The 20,046-nt window shown below is 40.6% G+C and overlaps 1 protein-coding gene across 2 annotated transcripts in view; it reads left to right on the forward strand.

Moving 5' to 3' along the window:
* The window catches only part of neurl1aa (neuralized E3 ubiquitin protein ligase 1Aa), an 85,560-nt gene that overhangs the window by 23,920 nt on the left and 41,594 nt on the right, over window positions 1-20,046 (forward strand). The window lies entirely within an intron of this gene.

Here is a 20,046-nt window from a genome sequence, read left to right on the forward strand (position 1 = left end):
TAAAATAATCCAGAAAAAAGGGAAACACTGTCAGCGAAAAAAAGATTCCATTATTTACAACCCACATATGATACAAGTATAAATACCAACGCTTTTAATCAGCACGAGAGAGAGAGAGGGAGCAGGAGCAAGAAAGAGAGAGACATAAGCTTCTTATGCCTTTGTTTCAATATTCTTCTGCAGCTGTCAGTGCTGTGCTGCTCTTGTAGTTTATGATGATTTAATGCTTTTTTCAACCCCTTGCAACTAGGGCTGGGTATTGAACCTCACGATTCAATTCGATTTCAGTTCTTTAGGTTGCGATTCGATATCGATTCGATTCGATTCGATATTGATTTAAATGCTTCAATGTCGATTCAGTAAGAAGTAGAAATACACAAATAACCTGTTGACAATTTTTAAATAATTATTTTCATGCCCATGTGAACATATTTGGTAAGTCACCTCACATTTTTGAGCAATAAAACATCTGAAAATAAAAATTTGCACAATAATAACTTATTTGTGTATATGGAGTACAGAAGTAAAAAACATGACAGTTCTGTATAAACACTGAAAAAGTAAAGTGCATGTAAACTTAAATAATGTTTCTGTCCTCTTGGAAATTGCGATAAACCTCACATAACATGGTTATGGTTGGTTGTTGTTTGGTTGAGTGAGGCTTCCATCCATACAACGCACAGCGACCCCCACTGGCCAGGAGGTGAATCGATTCAGAGGATTTGCTGAATCGATATTGAATTGGGGGGGGAAATCTTGCGATGCATCGATTAATCGATACTTTTGCCCACCCCTACTTGCAACCAAAGGTAATAAAGACCAGATTATCTGATGGTTCTTCAGTTTTTCTTGCCAGAATTTTCTGAGGTTTGTGGCGTGTGAACAGTGATTTTTCCCTCTCTGATCTGTTCAGAAGACAATCCATTTTGATATCGTAAATATCCAACATGTTCAATATTTATGATCATAGCATAAATACTGAGAGAGGAACACCATAGATAGCCAGGTTGGAACAATAGCCAATCAGGAAGCAAGTTGACCAAAGGAGGAAGCACAACAAACACAGCCATGGCAATGATTGTAAATATGAAGCGTAAAGTTAGACAAACTCTAGAAATGGAGGACCAACATTAGTGTTTACACGATGGGTCCTATTAAACACACAACAATCAACCTGACAAAGAGAGAATGAAATTGCTACCACAGTTGATATAGCTAATAGCTAGCCACATTTAGCTTGTTTAAAGTCCTGTTTAATCACACCACATTCTTAGTGTCAAATGTGGAGTCTCTAGTTGTCAGTGGACAGAGTCTATTGCGTGGTTTCTGTGTTGGTCATCATCACAGCTAAAACACCTGAATTCAATAACTAGCAGGTGTGGCAAAACACTTTTGTATACTTTCGTCATTTAGTGTGAAAACCGGCTCTTGGAAAAGGATTTTTTTCAACAAACCAGAAAAAATTTCCCAATAATTAGCAAATAAAGTTCATGGGGAAAATATCAGTCAAAACTGAAGATCTGAGGCACTCTTATTTGTTTAAAAATCCTTTATTAAACAGGAATGTCTCCATGACAGATAATAGCTAAATAACATGTGTCATGTGATAAGTCACATGTCAAAGGTCATAACAACAAAGAAAAACAGATTTTTTTAAACATAGATTACAACAGTAGATGTCAAACACCAAAAAACACATTTTAATAGTACAATAAATTGTTCATACTAATGCATGTTTAAAAAGCTAGTGAGTAGCCAACACAAAGCACTGAAACACATCTAATGAGAAGTTAAAATGATGATAAACCTATGACTGATGGAACTATTTGAAAAAAAAGTCACTTTGGTCGAGTGCTATAACCGTTCAACAGACAGTAAGGTCTTACATCATAGTCAAACAGTTGAAAACAGCTGGGTCTCACCACATAAAAAAAAAACAGTTCAAAAAGCAATGATAACATCATGATAATAAGAGACATATGAGATGACTTTCTGTTGATGATAGATTTAAGAAAATGATGCAACACTTAAAATTCTGGATGTCAAAATAGACTTAGAGAAAAGGTCGGGTCAGGTCAGGGAGTTGCTGGTTCAGCGCGTTACCACATCAACCTTGGTTCTGTACTGCTCTGGCCTCCTGATGGCCATCCTCCAGGTGTGTGCCTTGCCTATGCCTTATCTCACCAGATATCCTCTCACTTGGCCCCTCCAAGATGCACCCAATATGCAGTGAGCTGGATAAGGCCCGGGAAAGTGTGTGAGGTCCCCGTTAAAGTGCTACTGCCATTCCTGTAGCAGGCTGACCCTTCCCATCCCAGCTCTCCTGAGCAAGTAGTCACAAAGGAGTCCAGTCAGTGCATCTGGCCATCAGCTTATATCCTTACAAGAGTATTATAAGACCAGGAGGACCAAGGAACAGAAGGACCTGACTTTCATCTTCATGCTCAGATACTGTCTCCCTGTCTTGCTCAGCAAACCAATCATCCCATGTGCAAAAAGGGTAGAAATCAGTCTCCTTCTTGAGGCCAGGGAGGGAGGTAGGTAGCCCCATCTCATTGTAGGAGTTAATCACTGTCTCTGAGGTTTTGGGAGACTACTTCAATGACCATTACTTTTTAAAATATCCAGGTTGGTGTGGCTAGTCATTTTGTAATGCTGTGTCATGGGTAGTTTGAGTTTTCATGTCCATATGGCATATTTATGTTCAGCCGGTCTGTCTTGCATTTAACGTTTTGTGCTGCCAAAATTTAAAAACAACAAAAAAAAAAACACATCTGAGTTTTTTGATTAAAAACAACCACCAATATGCTGTCTCCTGTTATATTACTGCAGTGGTTGTAAGCTTTTGGATTAACCAGGAGGTGGGTTAAGGGGCAGATCGGTGGCTTTTACCAAGTTGTCTTTAAGGATGGGCTCTATGAAAAAAACAGCTGGAGGTTCAGTGAACACAGAAGCGAGTATGGTGTCACTCAGTAGGATGTCCCATTTTTTTCTGACGGATTTAATATCAGAGGCCAAGTTGCTAAACTGAGTGGAAAATAAGATTTTAGGGGGTTGTTGTTCTGCTTTACTCAAAGCTTGATAGAGGACCATTTTGCTACAACCCCTTTTTGACCCCATGAAGCATTCACCCTCCCTCTTCTCTCTCTCTCTTTTTGTTTTTTTGTTGGAAAAGTTGAGTACCACTGTTATTTTAAGTGGTGTCCTCCCAGTATAAACACTTACATGTTTTCCCTCCGTTTTTGAGTTTAGGTTTTATTTCATTGTGCACAGTCTTTGATGTGAAGTGTTAACATGCCATAAGTCAAAGGTGTTTTGTTGGTCTACGATGACCTCAGATTGTTTTGTTTTTACTTTCTACCTTTCTGCAGACAAAAACACAGGTGTTCTTGCGTTCTTGTGTTTACAGTAAACATGTCTTTTTCTAGAAGGTAACCTTCCCGTCTTCCTGTCTTTGTGTCCAGTAAAGCCCTCCATGAGGCAATGGAATAACAATGAACAAAGGCTATCTATATCCCACCAATATTTGGCCCCTTATGTTTACACAAAAGCCACGCTGCTGTGTATTATCAAGGTATGTTAGCTAGCTGAAGATACATAACACAGAGGCATAGCACAGGATAGTATGGCCGAGGCTTTGATGTGAGAGAATGTATACACATATTTCTATTCCCTGGAGAGTCAGTGCTGTCATCCCCTCTGTGCTTGTAAAAATAGACCAGGGGTCACATGTCCCATAGATAGCACATTTGATTGTAATTGTGCTCTGTGTTGATTGACACGGGTATCTCCAGGCCAGTGGGGGGTGGGTGTTCAGTGTCTTGAGCATGAAGGAAATCATGCTTGTCTTAACTCTCTATTTGTCTTTCCCTTAAAGACCATTTGCACCTATGGCTCACAATGTAGGTTCATAAGTCCAGTAGCTATTTTTATCTAATTAAATGTGAATAAATTATGGTTTGGAGGAGAAAAAAGCTTATAAGATAAAAGGGCACAGAAAGTGGTTCAAATATCAGACAGCAAAGGCCGACCAGCTGAGTTTACCACCCTGAGGTCGGCTCTGATTGAAGTCTCTGTAACCCTGACCTCCTTCAAACACAGCTTAAAGCACCACTTCAATCAAAACTTCCTCTTAGCCCTACTTAAGTCACTTCCACTGTCTTTTTACAGTCAGGCCATATGCAGGGCTGCCAGCAGAGCAGAGCTCCTGTTCCTCAGGGGGCCCACTGACTGACATCTGCCCCCACAAACAGAGGCCTGTTCAGAGGGCCGGAACGCCACCGAAGGTCGAGCTAGAGCTACATCATCTAGACTAGACACGACCCTTTGTGATGCTGAATGGCCGATTGTGTCAGGCCTGTGCATCACGTTTCTGTGTGCTACGCTTCACGAACCTTTCCCTATCCACAGATAAGCCCTGAGGCTTTCACATCTGAGGCTTTTTCTCCGCTTTCACTCCTTATTTTATCTGGCATTTAAGGAGCCGTCGTCTTTTCTCAAGCCTTGAATTCTCAATTAAGCCCACAGATTGATAGGTACAGAGTCATGGGAGTGCAATAAAGATGAAATAAAAATGTAAAGGAATTGAAAAACATCAAAACATAAAAGGAATTAAATAAAATATTTGGAGAAAATGGTCAAAGTTAAACATGTACAGCTGACAGAATTTTATTTGTTTATTATTTGTTCATTGTAACTGTATACATTTGTTTTGGGGCTTTTTTGCTTATAACATTACAATTTATTTTTTTCTCTGTGTTTTTAGAACCCTAAAATACACCATTTTCTTTTTAAATATTTTGGGTTTTCCTTGGACTTTTTTTGTTTTGCTTTATTTTAAAGGGACAAGATCACATTTAAAGGGGACGTGTTGTAAAAAAACATCTTTTAGTGTTTGTGCACATATATTTGATTATCTGAAGTATTAACTGACCTACAATATGTAAAATCAGCAAACCCCATCTTATGCCTGTGTCTGAAAAAATCTGAAGGGACATTTAAGATTTGTTGTCTAGACATCACAATGATACTTATTATGATAATACCTGCCTCTTACCTGGTACCCCCTCCCACATTTCCCAACCTAAACTGTCTGGGCCTTTTCATCCGTGGTAAGACTGTCAGTGGTTTTGGACCCTTTTGGACATTGCCTCATGCCAACCCTGCTACCTGCTTGGACAGTACCCAAGGCTATGCTTACTTGCTACATCCACCCCTGAAGGTGCAAGGGTGTTGACACAGTTATTTTTTCAACATCATGCCCCTGGAAATTTGCAAGGACATCCAGAGAAGTACCGGGGTTGTGTCAATCCTCCTTTTGCCTAATAGTGCCTCTCCCAGCTATCACTGGGCGAGAGGCGGGGTACACCCTGAACTGGTTGTCAGTCTATCGCAGGGCTGACATATAGAGACAGACAACCAGGCATGCTTACATTCACACCTACAGCCAATTTAGAGTCACCAGTTAACCTGACAAGCATTTTTTGGTGGTGGGAGGAGGCCAGAGTACCCCGAGAGAACCCATACATGCACAGGGAGAACATGCGAACCTGGGACCTTCTTGCTGTGAGGCAACAGCGCTAACCCCTGCACCACCGTACAGCCCTCATCATGAGATGTGTACATGAATTCTGGTGCTTCTGCAGCCAGCCTTTAGTGGACATGCACTTTTGCACTTCTGGTAAACATCTGCAGGAAGGCTGCTGCTTGGTTGGCACGCTCTGGAAGACAGGGTAAGGAAGGAGTACAGTATGTCCCTTTTCACATCTGCCTAGGCTTTATTAACTTAATAATCAATGTATTTTATCTGCAAGAATAAAATTGAGTCCTGTGTTTTTATTAAAATGGCTGAAAGCATATGTGAGATGCACTGATAACAATTAATCTTTTTATGTCTTTATGCATAAAATGCTTGACATAATTATTACTGTTAACAAACGTGAATTTCTTTACCTATAATTTTTTTTTCTTTACGGCTCCCCTTTGACTCCACAGTGAGGCATCAAATATTATTAGAAGAGGGCCACATTATGAAGCATCATCTTTTATTTCTTTTTATAGCTGATGATGGTAAAACCTAAACTGCCTGTTTAAAACAAATTTAGCTTTGGTTGTAAAAAAGAAAGGTTTGTATTATTGCAGGCATTTATCTAGAAGCCATTTCTCACTTTAATTCAGATCCTTTATCACATTTCACTCAGAATCTCCATTTCTCCCTCAGCCTTTTCTTCCTTTCCCTTCTCTGCCGGCGTGACGACCACATTTCCCCTCCAGGATCAATAACATTTATATTCTCTCATTTCAGCGTTTTTCTGTACTGAATAAGATTATACATGTGCCTCCTTTGGAAATACTATAATCCTTACTACACAAAGATTGAATTAAAATTCTATGGTGGATTAACTTTCTTGCTCAAAGACACGGCTTGTGTAGGCAGCACTTTTATAATATAAATTAGCAGGGGGCCTCTTGTAGTGTCTGTAGTGTTGCTCCTGTTCAGAGGGGGCAGAGCTGAACATAAAAACGTCACTCACAAAGATGCTCACAAATGTCTGTTCATTTAGATATCCTACTGTCCTTTATGTGTCTTTTTCCAGCCGTTACGTTATGCTTCCTATTACATGTAGCCCAGTTCAGTAAATGGATCCTGTGAATGTGCTAATCCTCCTGTCAGTTTCTTTGGAGTAGGTTGTTTCATTGACACTTAGCTGGACACCTTGCTTTATAATGACTAATGCCTCATGAAATAGGCAGTTTTATAATGGGAGCACATTTTTAGTCATTCTGCTAACCAGTTCCTGCTCTTTCAACCCATATTATATTAATTTCATCATTTTAAAAAGGCCCAATCAACAAGCTAAGTGCAATGCACAGGTGGGGATTTCAGGACCCCATGTAAAGATGCTGACCCCTGAATAAAAATATTAAGGGGCTTGACTTAAATAGATTATTATAGAAAAATATAGTAGCAAAATAAAAATAGAATATAAACATCACAATGCTGAATAAAATCTGTATAGATATACATTGTTTTTTGTCTACTGGATCTGGGGTTCAGTGAGAGTTTGTAGGGGGAGGGCCAGAGTTCTGTTCATAAGGCCGGCATCTTGTGGCGGGAGGTTTTAGTCCTGATGGACCCCAGCCCTCCCCTCCTGCCAGAGAAGAGGGCCTCAAAAGGTCCATGTCCAGGGTGAGGGGGGTCAACTGCAATTTTACTTGCACGCCTCACCGTCCTGAGGGTGTACAGGTCATGAAGGTATGGTACACAGCTGCCTGTCCCTCACCGTGGCTGCAGCATACCAGACGGTAATCACTGACGTGAGGATGGACTCGATGATGGCGGTGTAGAAGAGCACCATTACTGTTTTAGGCAGGTTACATTTCTTTAGCTGGCGCAGGAAGTATATCCTCTGTTGGGCTATCCTGATGAGGAAGCTGATGTTGAGCTCCCATGAGGTCATGGCTGATGAGAGTCCCAAAGAGGCCGTGGAAACTGGGGAGTCAGGTTAAAGGAACAGGGGCGTGGGCAGCAGCGTCCATCCTGAAATCCACAATCATCTCCACCTTCTTTAGAGTGTTAAGCTCCAAGTTGTTTTGACTGCACTAGGTCACCAGATGTTCCAGTTTCCACCTAACCTTGCAAAGCAGATGGATACACCCATTTCCATGTTTCTTCCTGGAAAATCCGTCTTGCAAAGCTCCCGTCTGAACTGTTTGGGCCCAGTTAGAAAGTGACAGGACCAATTAGCGTCAAGGGGTAGTACTTATGGGCGCGGTGGATTTGTGATGTAAGCAAGCAGCAATAAGAGGCCGGTGCAATTATGGCGGAAGAGATTAGCATGGATGCTGCTAAAGGGCAAGTTTTATCAGAACTTGACGACATTTTTCATTAAAAGAAGAAGAAAGAACAGCCTTGAGTTGTTTTCTTTTCAAAAACGACAAAAGTCGCGTACTGACACGTCTACAGTCTCCATGGTTTGCGTTTTGCAGGGTTAGGGTTAGTGGAGTTTACTCCTTCGGGAGGGGCACACCTCAGAAGCGGCTACGTCATGTGTTATGTTGCTTAGATTTGCCCGTAAAGATGTGACAGACAGAACGTTCATCCAGTCACCTTTCTTTTTCAAAGGCTCTGCCCTTTCCCAAAAGCCGTGTATGAGTACGATGAGGTCCGTGTTGTCCGCAGACTTCAGGAGCTTGACAGACTGGTGACTGAAGGTGCAGCTGTTGGGAGAGGAGCAGAGGAGAATGAACAAAGCCTTTGGGGATGCTGGTTCTGATGGTTCATGTTTAACTACCTTCACTTGCTACTTCCTGCCAGACAGGAAGTCTGTGATCCACGTGCAAGTGGAGTCAGGCATGTTAAGGTGAAATAGCTTTTATATTAAACAAAAGATAATGCAAGTAAATACAAAAATACATTTTTTTATGCTGATTTCATTTATTAAGGGGAAAAAAAAACATCCAGACTTACCTGGCCCTATGTGAAGTAGTAATTGGTTGTCATGTCTTTAACTTTGTCTGTCTATTGATTGGTGCTGGATGGATTTGTGTGTACATTTCCTGAAAGTAGCTGCCTGTTACTGCTGAAAATGAGACTGATGAGGGCAGGAGGAGTGAATTAAAACTGTGTATTTGCAATCAGATTGTGCTGAGCTTTAACCAAGTTTTGGTATACAAGTATTGATAATTACAGTTTTCATCAGCTGGATTTAATAAATATTGAGCAATGGACTCTTTAGTAATGAGATCTATTGCTGACATGAAAATTTTCATTGTGGCTGTACTAATCTTAAAGATCTCATAACACTTCCTCAGAAAAGACTTTCTTCTTACCTATGTATCATCTTTTCATCATCAGGAGGCTCTGCAGAGGTCAAAGCAGGAGTGAGAGCATGAAGAGTGATGACCCCTGGGGAGACATTTGGGATGCCTTTGATGTAGAAAGATTGAAACAGGAGCCGTAGTGTATCATGCAATAATCCAGCCTTGCAAGAATCACTGGGGGGATTCATCATACATGACAGGAACAAGAGGGGATGGAGGGTTGATTTAGTGGTTTCACACTTCCACAAACATGATGGCAGCAAGGTAAGATTTCCCCTGCCCACCCTGCATCCTGTTAATGAGGCTGAAACTAAAAATGATGAAACGTCAACATCAGAGACACAATAAATAAATGCATGTAGGAGCATCTGAACCCATCCGTATCATTATAGCTTCAGGCTTTAAAGCTGCAGGTTGTCCTTTCCTGCAGCATTTTCTTACAAAGGGGACATCTCAGGGACACCTGTAGGGAAAATCTTCAGGTGTGGCACAAACGTCCTCTTTGACTGGTAAGAGGTCAAGAGTTAAGAGAGATTTTGGCCTTAACTACTGTTTCATGCACTACTTCACATAAATATCTTAGTAAAAACAATGATGAAGAGATGACATTTTAATAAGATAGAGCTGTCAAAGGAACTCATTAGTTTTGATAATAATCCAGAAATAAAAACACTGATAAAATTAGAACGTCATACATCATTGATCATACAGCTGTGCACCTAATTTTTCTAATAAGATAAAACCCCATGCCAGAAAAGCTATTAATCTTTTATCAGTCTGAAAGAGAAAAAACAGTCTGTGATTAATTAATAAGCCTGCTCCAATTTTCTCTCCCTACATCATTTCACTTCCACACTTGTCAATATATCATCTTATCAGGAAGTATCATGAGATTTGGTGCAAACATCCATTAGGACACAAGACTCAACTGATTGAAATTTAAAGCGCACTCACTCCCTGCAGTGAGCCCATTTTTTTACACTTCCTTGTGTACCATGCTAATGTAGCAATACTAATGTAACTATGCTAACATAGCTATGCTAATGTAGCTATGCTAACATAGCTATGCTAATGTAGCTATGCTAATTTAACTATGCTAACATAGCTATGGTAATGTAGCTATGCTAACATAGCAATGCTAAAATAGCTATGCTAATGTAGCTATGCTTATGTAGCTATGCTAACATAGCTATGCTGACATATCAATTCTAATGTAGCTATGATAAATTAACTATGCTAACATAGTTATGCTAACGTAGCTATGCTTACGTAGTTATGTTAATGTAGCTATGCTAATGTAGCTATGTTAACAGGGTAACAAAAGCTAAAGTAGCTTCATTCACTTCAGCATAAGACTTCTATTAGCTACGTAGCTATGTTACTTTAGCCTCGGATATTTTAGCTGCATCAAAGGGTTTTCATCGTGGACAATTGTAATTTTTTTCCCCTTTTTTCCATACACAGCTTTATTAAACACTCTGTAACCAGGTTTTGCAGGTCTGTTTTTGACTTTTAACTTTAGTATTCTCAATCTTACCTTAACCCTTTACCTTTTAAACTAACCAGAAGTTTACTCTGATTTTATCCTAAAGTTTAAGCGTGCATTTCCATCTGTCCAGTAACTTTAGAGCGTGTGTGCTGACGTCAATTTCGGCATGTGAGGTATTGGCTTAGCTGGAATGAGTGGCAAAACAGCCGACAACACAGCTGTCTGTGGGAAACAGAAGAAAACAGGTGGATGAAGACTAATATCTGCTTAAATTAAGGATATTTGGACTCGGCAGAGATTCTTATCATTTCCTCGACCATTAACATTAATTAGTGTTCATAAATCAAAATTTCTGACATTATGGACCTCATTCTGAGTATACAAAGCAGAGCTTGATGGCATACATCATCTTCAGTTCATCAGTGATGGATGACACAAGTTTTGTTTATACGAAGCTTTAGATCAGTTGTTTCTCCTTATCTCAGAGATTAGCCCATTTATGATAACTTCACCTTATTTGTTGGAGATTGCTCTTGGGTTGTTAAATCAAGTAGGTTTATTTCAAAGATAGATCAACATATACCGGCTGTCTTACTTAATCCAGTTCAATTTAAACATGGGTAAAACCTTTATTTTATTTTTTATGTGACAAATTCACATGCTAGAGCTATCAGCTTTTATAATAACATATTCTAGAGCCCTGTGCTGGACTCTTTTCTTAACCCCGCCCCCTCCCGCTCTCACTGGATTTCAGACCATTACTGCCCACTCCCACAGTGAATGCGTTTCCACTCCCACCTGCACCCACAACAAGTTTGTTCAGTCCCACCAACATCCCACACAGACTCTGACAATCCATGTTGAATACTCAGAATAACTTACAGTGCGTTAATAAAGGGAAAATTTATGTTCACTTAAGCACCACCTTGATTGTATTTTATCAATGAATGAAGAAAACCCAGAGAAAACAAACACGTCCTTGTCTTGAGTAACGGTGCCACACATGGATAGAAAAAGGAGTGACAGACTGATTTAACTTCTGGTTATGGCTCAGTAATAGAAACATCAAAGTTATAATTTCTGACCTCATTTACTTGTCGTTTATTTCACAGTCATACAGAGGTGGAATTGTTTCCTGATCTCTTGAAAGTTTGTGTATCATAAAAACTGCAGTATACTTCCATCAGCTCTAACAGACAGTAGGCTTATTTTTACTCTTTTAACACTGTACCATTACCGACCTTGATGCTTAATTCAAAGAGACCAGTTTGCATGGAAAGGGGTGATTGTCCCCAAATAACTGCATAATGGTTCAGCATCTCTGCATGGCAGTCCATACAGTACAGTATGTGCAGTGGTCAGCTATCAACACAATAAGGGGAGCATTAAAGCTGTTTCTTATGACTTATTTACGAAGTTTCCGCACACACTTTTTTGACGAGCTTTAACAAATCTAGCAGTAAAATATGGTTGTCTTAACTTCATATACGTTCCCTTCATGCTGCTTTCACGGAAATAACAGAACTTAAGTTAGTTAATTTACAAAGGTTACTCAATTTAATCAGAGAGAAATGTGTTAAAAATCAATGAACTTGGCAGTTTTTTTTTTAGTCTTTGCCATAAAACCAGACGTGCTAATCAGACATTGCATGACTATATGTACAGCTAAAACCATAGTCCATCATAAGTGCCTGTTACCAGAGATACTGTTTCACTGTATGGTTGATTTGCTGGAACTGAAGGTCTTAATGTTTACTGTAGGGTAAGAGGAAGGAGATTTATCAGCTGAAATAATGCCACTTACCACCACCTGCCTACGAATTTCTGTCTCTAGTACAAACTTTCTGAAACTGCAGAGACTTGCGCTGACCATGACGTCACATACATACCCTCTGTAAAGAAAAGAAATATTCTTAGGGTTAATATCATTCCTTTTCAATGCTGTGTTGCAGACCCTCCTGGTTTATTGTGAGCCTATTAATTATTGTTGTTTGTTTGTTTTTTTCTTTAACATTTAACTGTAAAAAATATTGATGGGGAAACCTGATGGATCCACATTGCAGCTTGGATGGTATGCAGAGAGAGACGGCTATATCGCTGTAATTCTAGTCATGCTTCTTCTGCAGAGAGAAGGTGTCAGATGTGGTGTTGTCTCTGCTTAGACACCTCAGGCAGCACCTTATGTGTCTGCTCCTGAGCTTGAACTGGGCAAATATAATATAGCAGAGACTTGGCAGAATAATCTTTGGGCTGGACTGAAGCTGTCCCTATAGGCTTGAAATCCAACAAACTAGAAAGGGTTGTTTAATATAAACCCAATGTCCCAGTCTGAAGGTTAGCTGTCACTCTCATGGTATACACACATATATGGACACGTACACACACACAGAGCAGAACTTTACTTGACATCGTGAAGGAGGCTGAGCAAACAGAGTAATTCCAGCTGTTGTGAAGGCAGCAGCACTCAGATTGTGTGAGTCAGTCACAGTGGAGCTTTAATCAAGAGGGGCCCTCAGTGGGACTTCCCTGAAGGACAAGGGAATGAAGTCTGATTGCAAAGCCTCAGGCTGCTAACACCTCTCAAACCAGGCTGACTCAGAGAGAAGGAGTCCGCCGATCGAGCTGTCACCAGAAAGAAGTAGAGCAGTTAATGTAGCTCATACAAAACACAGTGTCCTGAAAGAGAAGCTATCTCTGTGTTCCATCAGGAAAACAGCATTTACCCTCTATGGAGGAGGGAAACCAAAGAGCATCTGACGTTTGTTATGAGGGATTGTTCTCAGGTGATGGATCAAATTGCACAGTAGCTCTTGGCTGGAGAATGAGGTCCCATTGAGCCATCAGGGAGCAACAATGTTTCCTGTCAATCTAGATGACTGACAGAGCAGCTGTAGAAACAGTTTTGTCAAATGGAGCATAAATATGATGCAGGTTTCTTCTGAACGTTATCTGACATCCAAATCTGTGCACTGAAACCTCGAAATCCTCCTTTATGTAAGAACCGCATTGTTTATTCTAGAGCGTGAAGCAGCATTGATTGTAGAAATGTGCTTTTGTGTAAAGATGACAGATGTGGGCTAGGTGAAAAGAAAACTAATCCTGGAAGCTGAAGTGCTTCACTGAGAGTAAAACAATGTTTGAAGGCTTGATGGATGAAGGCGCAGCAGAAACGACTCTTTTGTTTACGTCTTTCACAAGGCATGTCAGAAGAGCTATCTTATCTGTGACAGCACGTCAGCTAACGTAACGGGGTCGTCCCGTTTGGACCTTTCCCAACATGTCACTGATGGTGAGGCTAAAGTGGAGGAAGCATCACAGAATGACATCTGTCATGTGTCCAGCCAGTGCAGTTATAGAACAGCTGCTACACCTACATGTACCAGAGGCTTCCCTTCCCTGATTCTGCAGGAGATGGAAATAGTGATAAAGCAGACTTTTCTGATGTGTCAAATGAAGAAAACTCGATCTGGTGTTATTTAGACCTAAGGTTGCTGAAACCAACACCAGCTGAAACTGGCAAATGTTCCTCCAAGTATAACAGCTTTTAGTCAGGACAGGTTTTAAAAAGGAATTTCCACTATTCATCACTGTTCTTTGCAGTGTTAATTTCATCAACCAAAACTATGACTAAAAATGTTTGTTGACAGCCTTTTTTTTTCCATGACAAACACTACACTAAGACTAACAAAAACAGATCTGTGATGACTAAAACTGACAAAAACTAAGTTTAGTTTTTTGTCAAGACAACTAAAACTAGACTAAAATGTAATTTAGTTTTTGTCAGACATTCAAAATCCATTTTATTTCTTCACTGTTGGTAAATCTGTCAAAAAACAATGCAGCTGTAGCTATTCTACCTCTCAGCTGTAGAAAGCAGGGACCCCAGGTTTGGTAGGATGCAGAGAACACACTACCATGATTTGGTACCAGATTTAGCCAACAGAATAAATGTTTGGACTAAAAGAAAAGACTGAAATGTGAGGACTTTTTAAGGACTAAGACAAAAATTAAAATGTTTTTGAGTTTTCATCGACTTAAACCGACTAAAACTTAGAATGGTAGAAATGACTAAAATGTGACTAAAACTGAAAAGCTAAAGACGAAAACCAAGACTAAAATTACAAATAGCTGCCAAAATTACCTCTGGTTCTTTGGACTGCACACCAAAAGCATTTCTGAACCTTACCTAATCATTTTATTAAAACAAATTCAAGTTTATTTGCCAGGTTAATGCAGTTTGTTGTTTGGTGTGAGTGCTGCAGACCAAACAACTACACTGAGACCACTTTGAAAGGTGGGACTCCTTCAGTCCAGACTAACTGTAGGAAGAACTGTGATTTTTAAGATAAAATCACAACTGTTAATTTAATGCCAGTGTCTTGAATGCACGGATGTTCTTTGTTCACACTATGGACAAAAGTCTGCAAAAACAAAAAGTCCACCACCTGCCCATTACAACAGGGACTGTAATGACATTGTATTCAGTTCCCCCCTCCCCCCTTTGCAGCTAAAACACTCTCACTCCTCTTGGAAGGCTTTCCACATATATGAGGTCAGGCAATGATGTTGGACAAGAAGGCCTGGCTCACTATCTCTGTTCCAGTTCATCCCAAAGGTGCTCAATGAGGTTGAGACCAGTGCTCCGTGTTCTTCCACACCAAACTCATCAAACCATGTCTTTCTTGCTTTGTGCACTGGGGCACAGTCATGTTGGAATAGAAAAGAGCCTTTCCAAGACTGTTGCCACAAAGTCAGAAGCATAGCATTGTCCAAGATGTCTTAGTATGCTGAAGCATTTAGATTAGCCTTAACTGGAGATAAGGGGTCTAGCCCAAACCCTGAAAAACAGCCCCATACCATTATCCCTCCTCCAACAAGCAGCTGTTGACCTTACTCTGTGTTTTATGTAGTCTACTGCTTAATGGCTGAGTTGCTGTTCCTAAACGCTTCCACTTTTTAATAATATCTCTTACACTAAACCGTGGAATATCCAGCAGGGATGAAATTTCATGAACCATTTTATAGCAAAGGTGGCATCCATCACAGCACCACACTTGAAGTTCCTGAGCTCTTCAGAAGAACACATTTTGTATCACAAACGTTTGCAAATGAAGGCTGCATGGCTAGGTGCTTGATTTTATACCCCTGGGGGAACAAGTCTGATCTAAACACCTGAATTCAATAATTAACTGGTGTGGACCAATACTTTTGCCATTAGTGTACCAGTTGTAAAGCTAATTTGCTTCAACATATTTTAAATGTCATAAAATCACTTTTTCAGGCTTTTCTAACAAAAGTATGTGTCCCCGGCTTGTCCACAATCCCCTTAAATACCAGAAAAATCACTTTCCTTCTCTGTTTCTCCACCTTTCGGAAAAGAGTTGTCACTCCCCACATGACATCATGACTCCAGTATTGGATTTTTGCATGTCTAAACATGCAAAAATCCAACACTGATATATATTAAATCTGATATATATTCCTGTTTGGCAAACAGCACCTCAGCTCCACATGCTCCATAGGACCAAAAAAATCAGATATTTTCGATGACAGATAGCAGCCGGTCATCAGGTTCGATGCAATTGAGCAACTTCTCTGTAATGGCTTTGGCCTTTGCGTGGTCTGCTGGAAGTTTAGTGTTCCTCTGAAATGAGTGTCTGCTACTTGGCGCTTCTTGGCTGTTAGCCTACTGAAACGCCTGGTTCTCTTGTCACAAGAAACTTTTTCAGAACCTTGATTAAAGCATTACTTGGCACATTGGCTTTACACAAATGCAAGTTGCCGTCTTGCTTTTCTGTTTGACAAGAGTAAAACAGCTCCACGCTTCTGCAAAAACTCCCAAATTTGGTTTGTTGACATGAATTGGAGGAGTCGATCTAATATCTGGTGACAAAATTACATCAATATCAGACCAGTTAGCGATACTGGATCGAGTCTGTCCCATCTCTTTATAAAATCAAGTCGGTCTTATGTTAGCTCTTTGATGAAGTGATGTTAAGAGAGGATAAAACAATGTCTGTGAGCACAGTGTTAACAGTTTTGCTTTTCTCCTCCCACCTCAGTTGCATGTTTTTTAGCCCATGGCTACAAAGATACGAATGAGGATAAAAGCTTAGTGAATATCTTATAAATAAAACTTTCCAGGCGATCAGATGAAACAATTTTAGAATCAAACCCTAATCATAAAAGTCTGAACGCGTTGGGAGAAGCAGACTTGTTTAAACACAAGTGGATTCCAGGCATGAATATTTGATATAAAAGTTATCTGAAATTCTTCTGTTTTTGTTCTTTTCACTCACTCTCCTTTGGCTTCACTAACATGAAGTCATCAAGAATGATAGAGGTCTATAAGAGACGTTTGTTGTGTTTTCCAGCTCAGAAAGGGAGCGAGACGGACTTCTGGGAGAAGCCGGTTTCTTTCTCTGAAATGATGATTTGATTATAACGCGCACTTGACTGGCACTGTTGTTTAACTTGGCAGGAATCAGCCTTCCAGTTAATAGCAGCACTTACAAGTCCTGATGCTTCAAGCACGCCCTCCAACAAAAGCAGAAAAGCTGTAGTAATTCTGCCTTTTTGTGCTCGTTTGGAAAAGGCTCTGTTTTTTTAAAAACCCGTCAGACATCAAAAATTGCAAATTTAGTCATGTTGTAAGTCTTGGCTCAAGCGCCACAATAATAGAGGATGGTTGTTGTTCGGAGAGCTCAAAAGGCCAAGAAGAACTTTTTGGCATTAAGATTCAGTTTATAATGGCTGCGCCTTCACTGGACACTCTAGTACACTGTGTTCAAAGGTGGAAATCAAAATTCATACAGTAGTGCACTGAGGCTGGACATGTCTTAAAATTTTTAGGCTTAATCTGAAAAATGGTTTTAATTGGATAAATATTTTGAGCTTTCACATTACACATAATCAGTTTTTAATGTCATTGTCTGTATACTGTACATCACTGATCATCCACTGAGGCAGGGGTTCTCAACTTTTTCAGCTCATGATCCCCAAAATACAGGTGCCAGTGACCGGGGACCCCCACTGTACCTGAAGGTGGCTGAACACAGCCATGCACAGTCAAGAATTGTCATGTGCAGACAAGGCCGCCCATTAGGGGGGAAATGGGAGAGCTTTCTGGGGCCCAGCCAAACTGGGGGCCAGCAAAATCATGGTCCATTGTAGAGTAAAGCTGGGGTATTTTATATCTAACCAGAATAATGACCACTCTTACCAAAGAATTTTTTTTAGCTCATTTTTGTTTTAAGTAGCCCTCTTAAAAATGTAAATCAATTTGTTGAAAACAGAATTAAAATACCTTAAAAATAGCTAAAATGGGTTAATAATCACAGAAAAATAGTTGTAAAGGTGGTGAAATTAGATTCCAAAATGAGCAGAAATTGGTAAGAAATGCCAAAAATAAGATAAAATTAGTGGCAAAAGATTAAATTGGCAAAAATGGGCATATTAAGTGGTAAAGAGGGATTCAAAAGTGGCTGAGATGGCATTAAAGTGTCAAAATAGGTGAAAACTTGGTAAAATGGGATGAAAATTGATATAAACTGGCAAAAAGGGGTTAGCTAAGGCAGAAATATTCAGAAACAGGCAAAAATGGGCATATCAAATTGTGAAATGTGGCTTAAAAAAGTGGTAAAAGGGGTTAATTGTGGCAATTATGTGTCATCAGAGCCAACAGTAGGCAGAGAGTTGCAAGATTTGGATTAGATGTGGCAAAAACAGGCATTGAGAAGTGCTGGAAAGGGTTTACAGCTGAAAAAAAAACGGGTTTTAAGTTGCAAAAATGTGTTAAAATTGGCAAAATTGGTGGGGAAATGTGATAAAAATGGGTTCAATTTAGGCAAATTAGGACCCCCAATGGGGTCAACATTGAGAGCCCCCACACTTGAGGCCTGGGGGCCACATCAGGCCCCCCACAGCTTCCCATCCTGTCCCCAGAAGATCAATAAATTTCAGAAATTGTGCTGAGTAAAAATGCACTTTGTTGCATTCAGGGTATCTTTTTTTCCTTCACTTTTTAATCCCTACAGATATAAAAATAACCCCCAAATAATTGAGATTGAAACATTTCTTTAAAGATTGCCTTACAGAAATCCACCTGTCAGCCATTATTAGCAAATAAGATGCATGACAAACACATACTCTACTACTTGATTGCTATGGTCTATTTTACAGTCCGGCCCTAACAGTGTCTGAATAGACATATAAAAAATGTAGTTGATGACCCCTGCTGTACATCAGTGATAGGGTGGTTGTGGATGGGCCTGTGTAGAGATTGGTAATGAATAATTATCAGTCCTCTTCCATGCACAGGCCCAGAAATAAAACAGGGCGGCTTTAATTTAAGAACCTTATGATGGAGGTTATTAACACTGAGGTCCTGGCATTCTGATTGGCAGAGAAGGGGCGGTGCATACTGAATTCTGCAGATGACCTAAGGGACAGAGCTTTTGTGACTTACCGGGCGTTTTGCCCGGCTCTTTGTTACAGCCATGTGTCGCCCTGGGAGCCTGCTGCTCTTTCCAAAAGCCTGGGGTTCAGAGCCGCCAAGCCTGATCAGAGAGTGAAGTTTGGACCCATGCCAGGGAATAAGGAACATCCCAAACATCTAGCACAAAGACCCCTCTGACTCCATCTCTCCCTCCTGCCATCCCCCACTCTTTTTCTGTCCTTGCTGCTTTATATGTCCGTCTTTACCTCACTGGACTGGTCAGTTTGCGTGTCTTAATCCCCGGGTCGGTCACTGAGCTATACTCTGCCTCTTTCTCCCTCAAAGACCCCTGGTTGTCTCCCTAACGCTCTACTTTATCCGTTCCCATCTAAATCTCCCTGGATATCTATCTCAACCCTCCGCCTTCATAGCTGATCCAAGCTGAACAATTCCCCTAACAGCTTCTCTCCTCATGTCCTTCTGTCTCCTCTTCCTCCTTCTCTCAAATCACTCTAAGATTTCTCTTTTCATTTTCTCTTCCTGGTTCCAGCTCTCACTTCACCTTTGCCGACATCAGATGAAGCCCTCGGGAGGCTATGGATAAAGATAAGCCCTGTGAGATAGATTGTGTGCGTGAGACGGAGTAAATCCTCCGCCCGACCCCCCTCCTTCTCCAGCACTGGCTCAAAGTCCTGGCACGTTCTGTCTGCTCAGACTAGCAAAGCCACTAAGCCAGCCTCTACCTCGATCCACCTCCCCATGCACAGCATTAGCTAACGTGCTTTGTGGCAATTCCCTAATCAAAAAACATTTACAGCATGAGCCAGGGCCTGTGCGGAGGCCAAAACAGACACACGTCCACTCTCCATCCAATCATCCGCCACTCTTGTCCATGTATTTTCAATGGATTAGCCCAACAGGTGCTTAATTATTCTAATCTAAAAATGCTTCAAGGAGGAACCAGAGTAAAAGGGAATGCAGATGGGTTTCATTTTTTAAAAGTCTCACTCTCCCCTGCTTTAATGAATCAATGATTTGACCCAACAGGTGTTACATCTGGTTAGAAATTCAATCAAAAGTGAGAATCAGGTGATAACTCCCTCCTCCTCTTTTCCAAACCGCCACAGGCTCACAGTGGCAGCAGCTGCATCTTCCATGGCTTCTTTACAAAGTCTCCTTACATGAGAGAGAGGGAAACACACACTCACACAAACACACACTCGTCGTTTAATGCTTTCAAAGTGAACCGTTATGGCCCGAGCCAATGAGAAAGAGCATCTGTGAGTGCTGAATTTGA

The sequence above is a fragment of the Cheilinus undulatus genome, linkage group 4 (assembly GCF_018320785.1).
Source record: "Cheilinus undulatus linkage group 4, ASM1832078v1, whole genome shotgun sequence".
In the NCBI taxonomy this organism is placed as follows: Eukaryota; Metazoa; Chordata; class Actinopteri; order Labriformes; family Labridae; genus Cheilinus; species Cheilinus undulatus.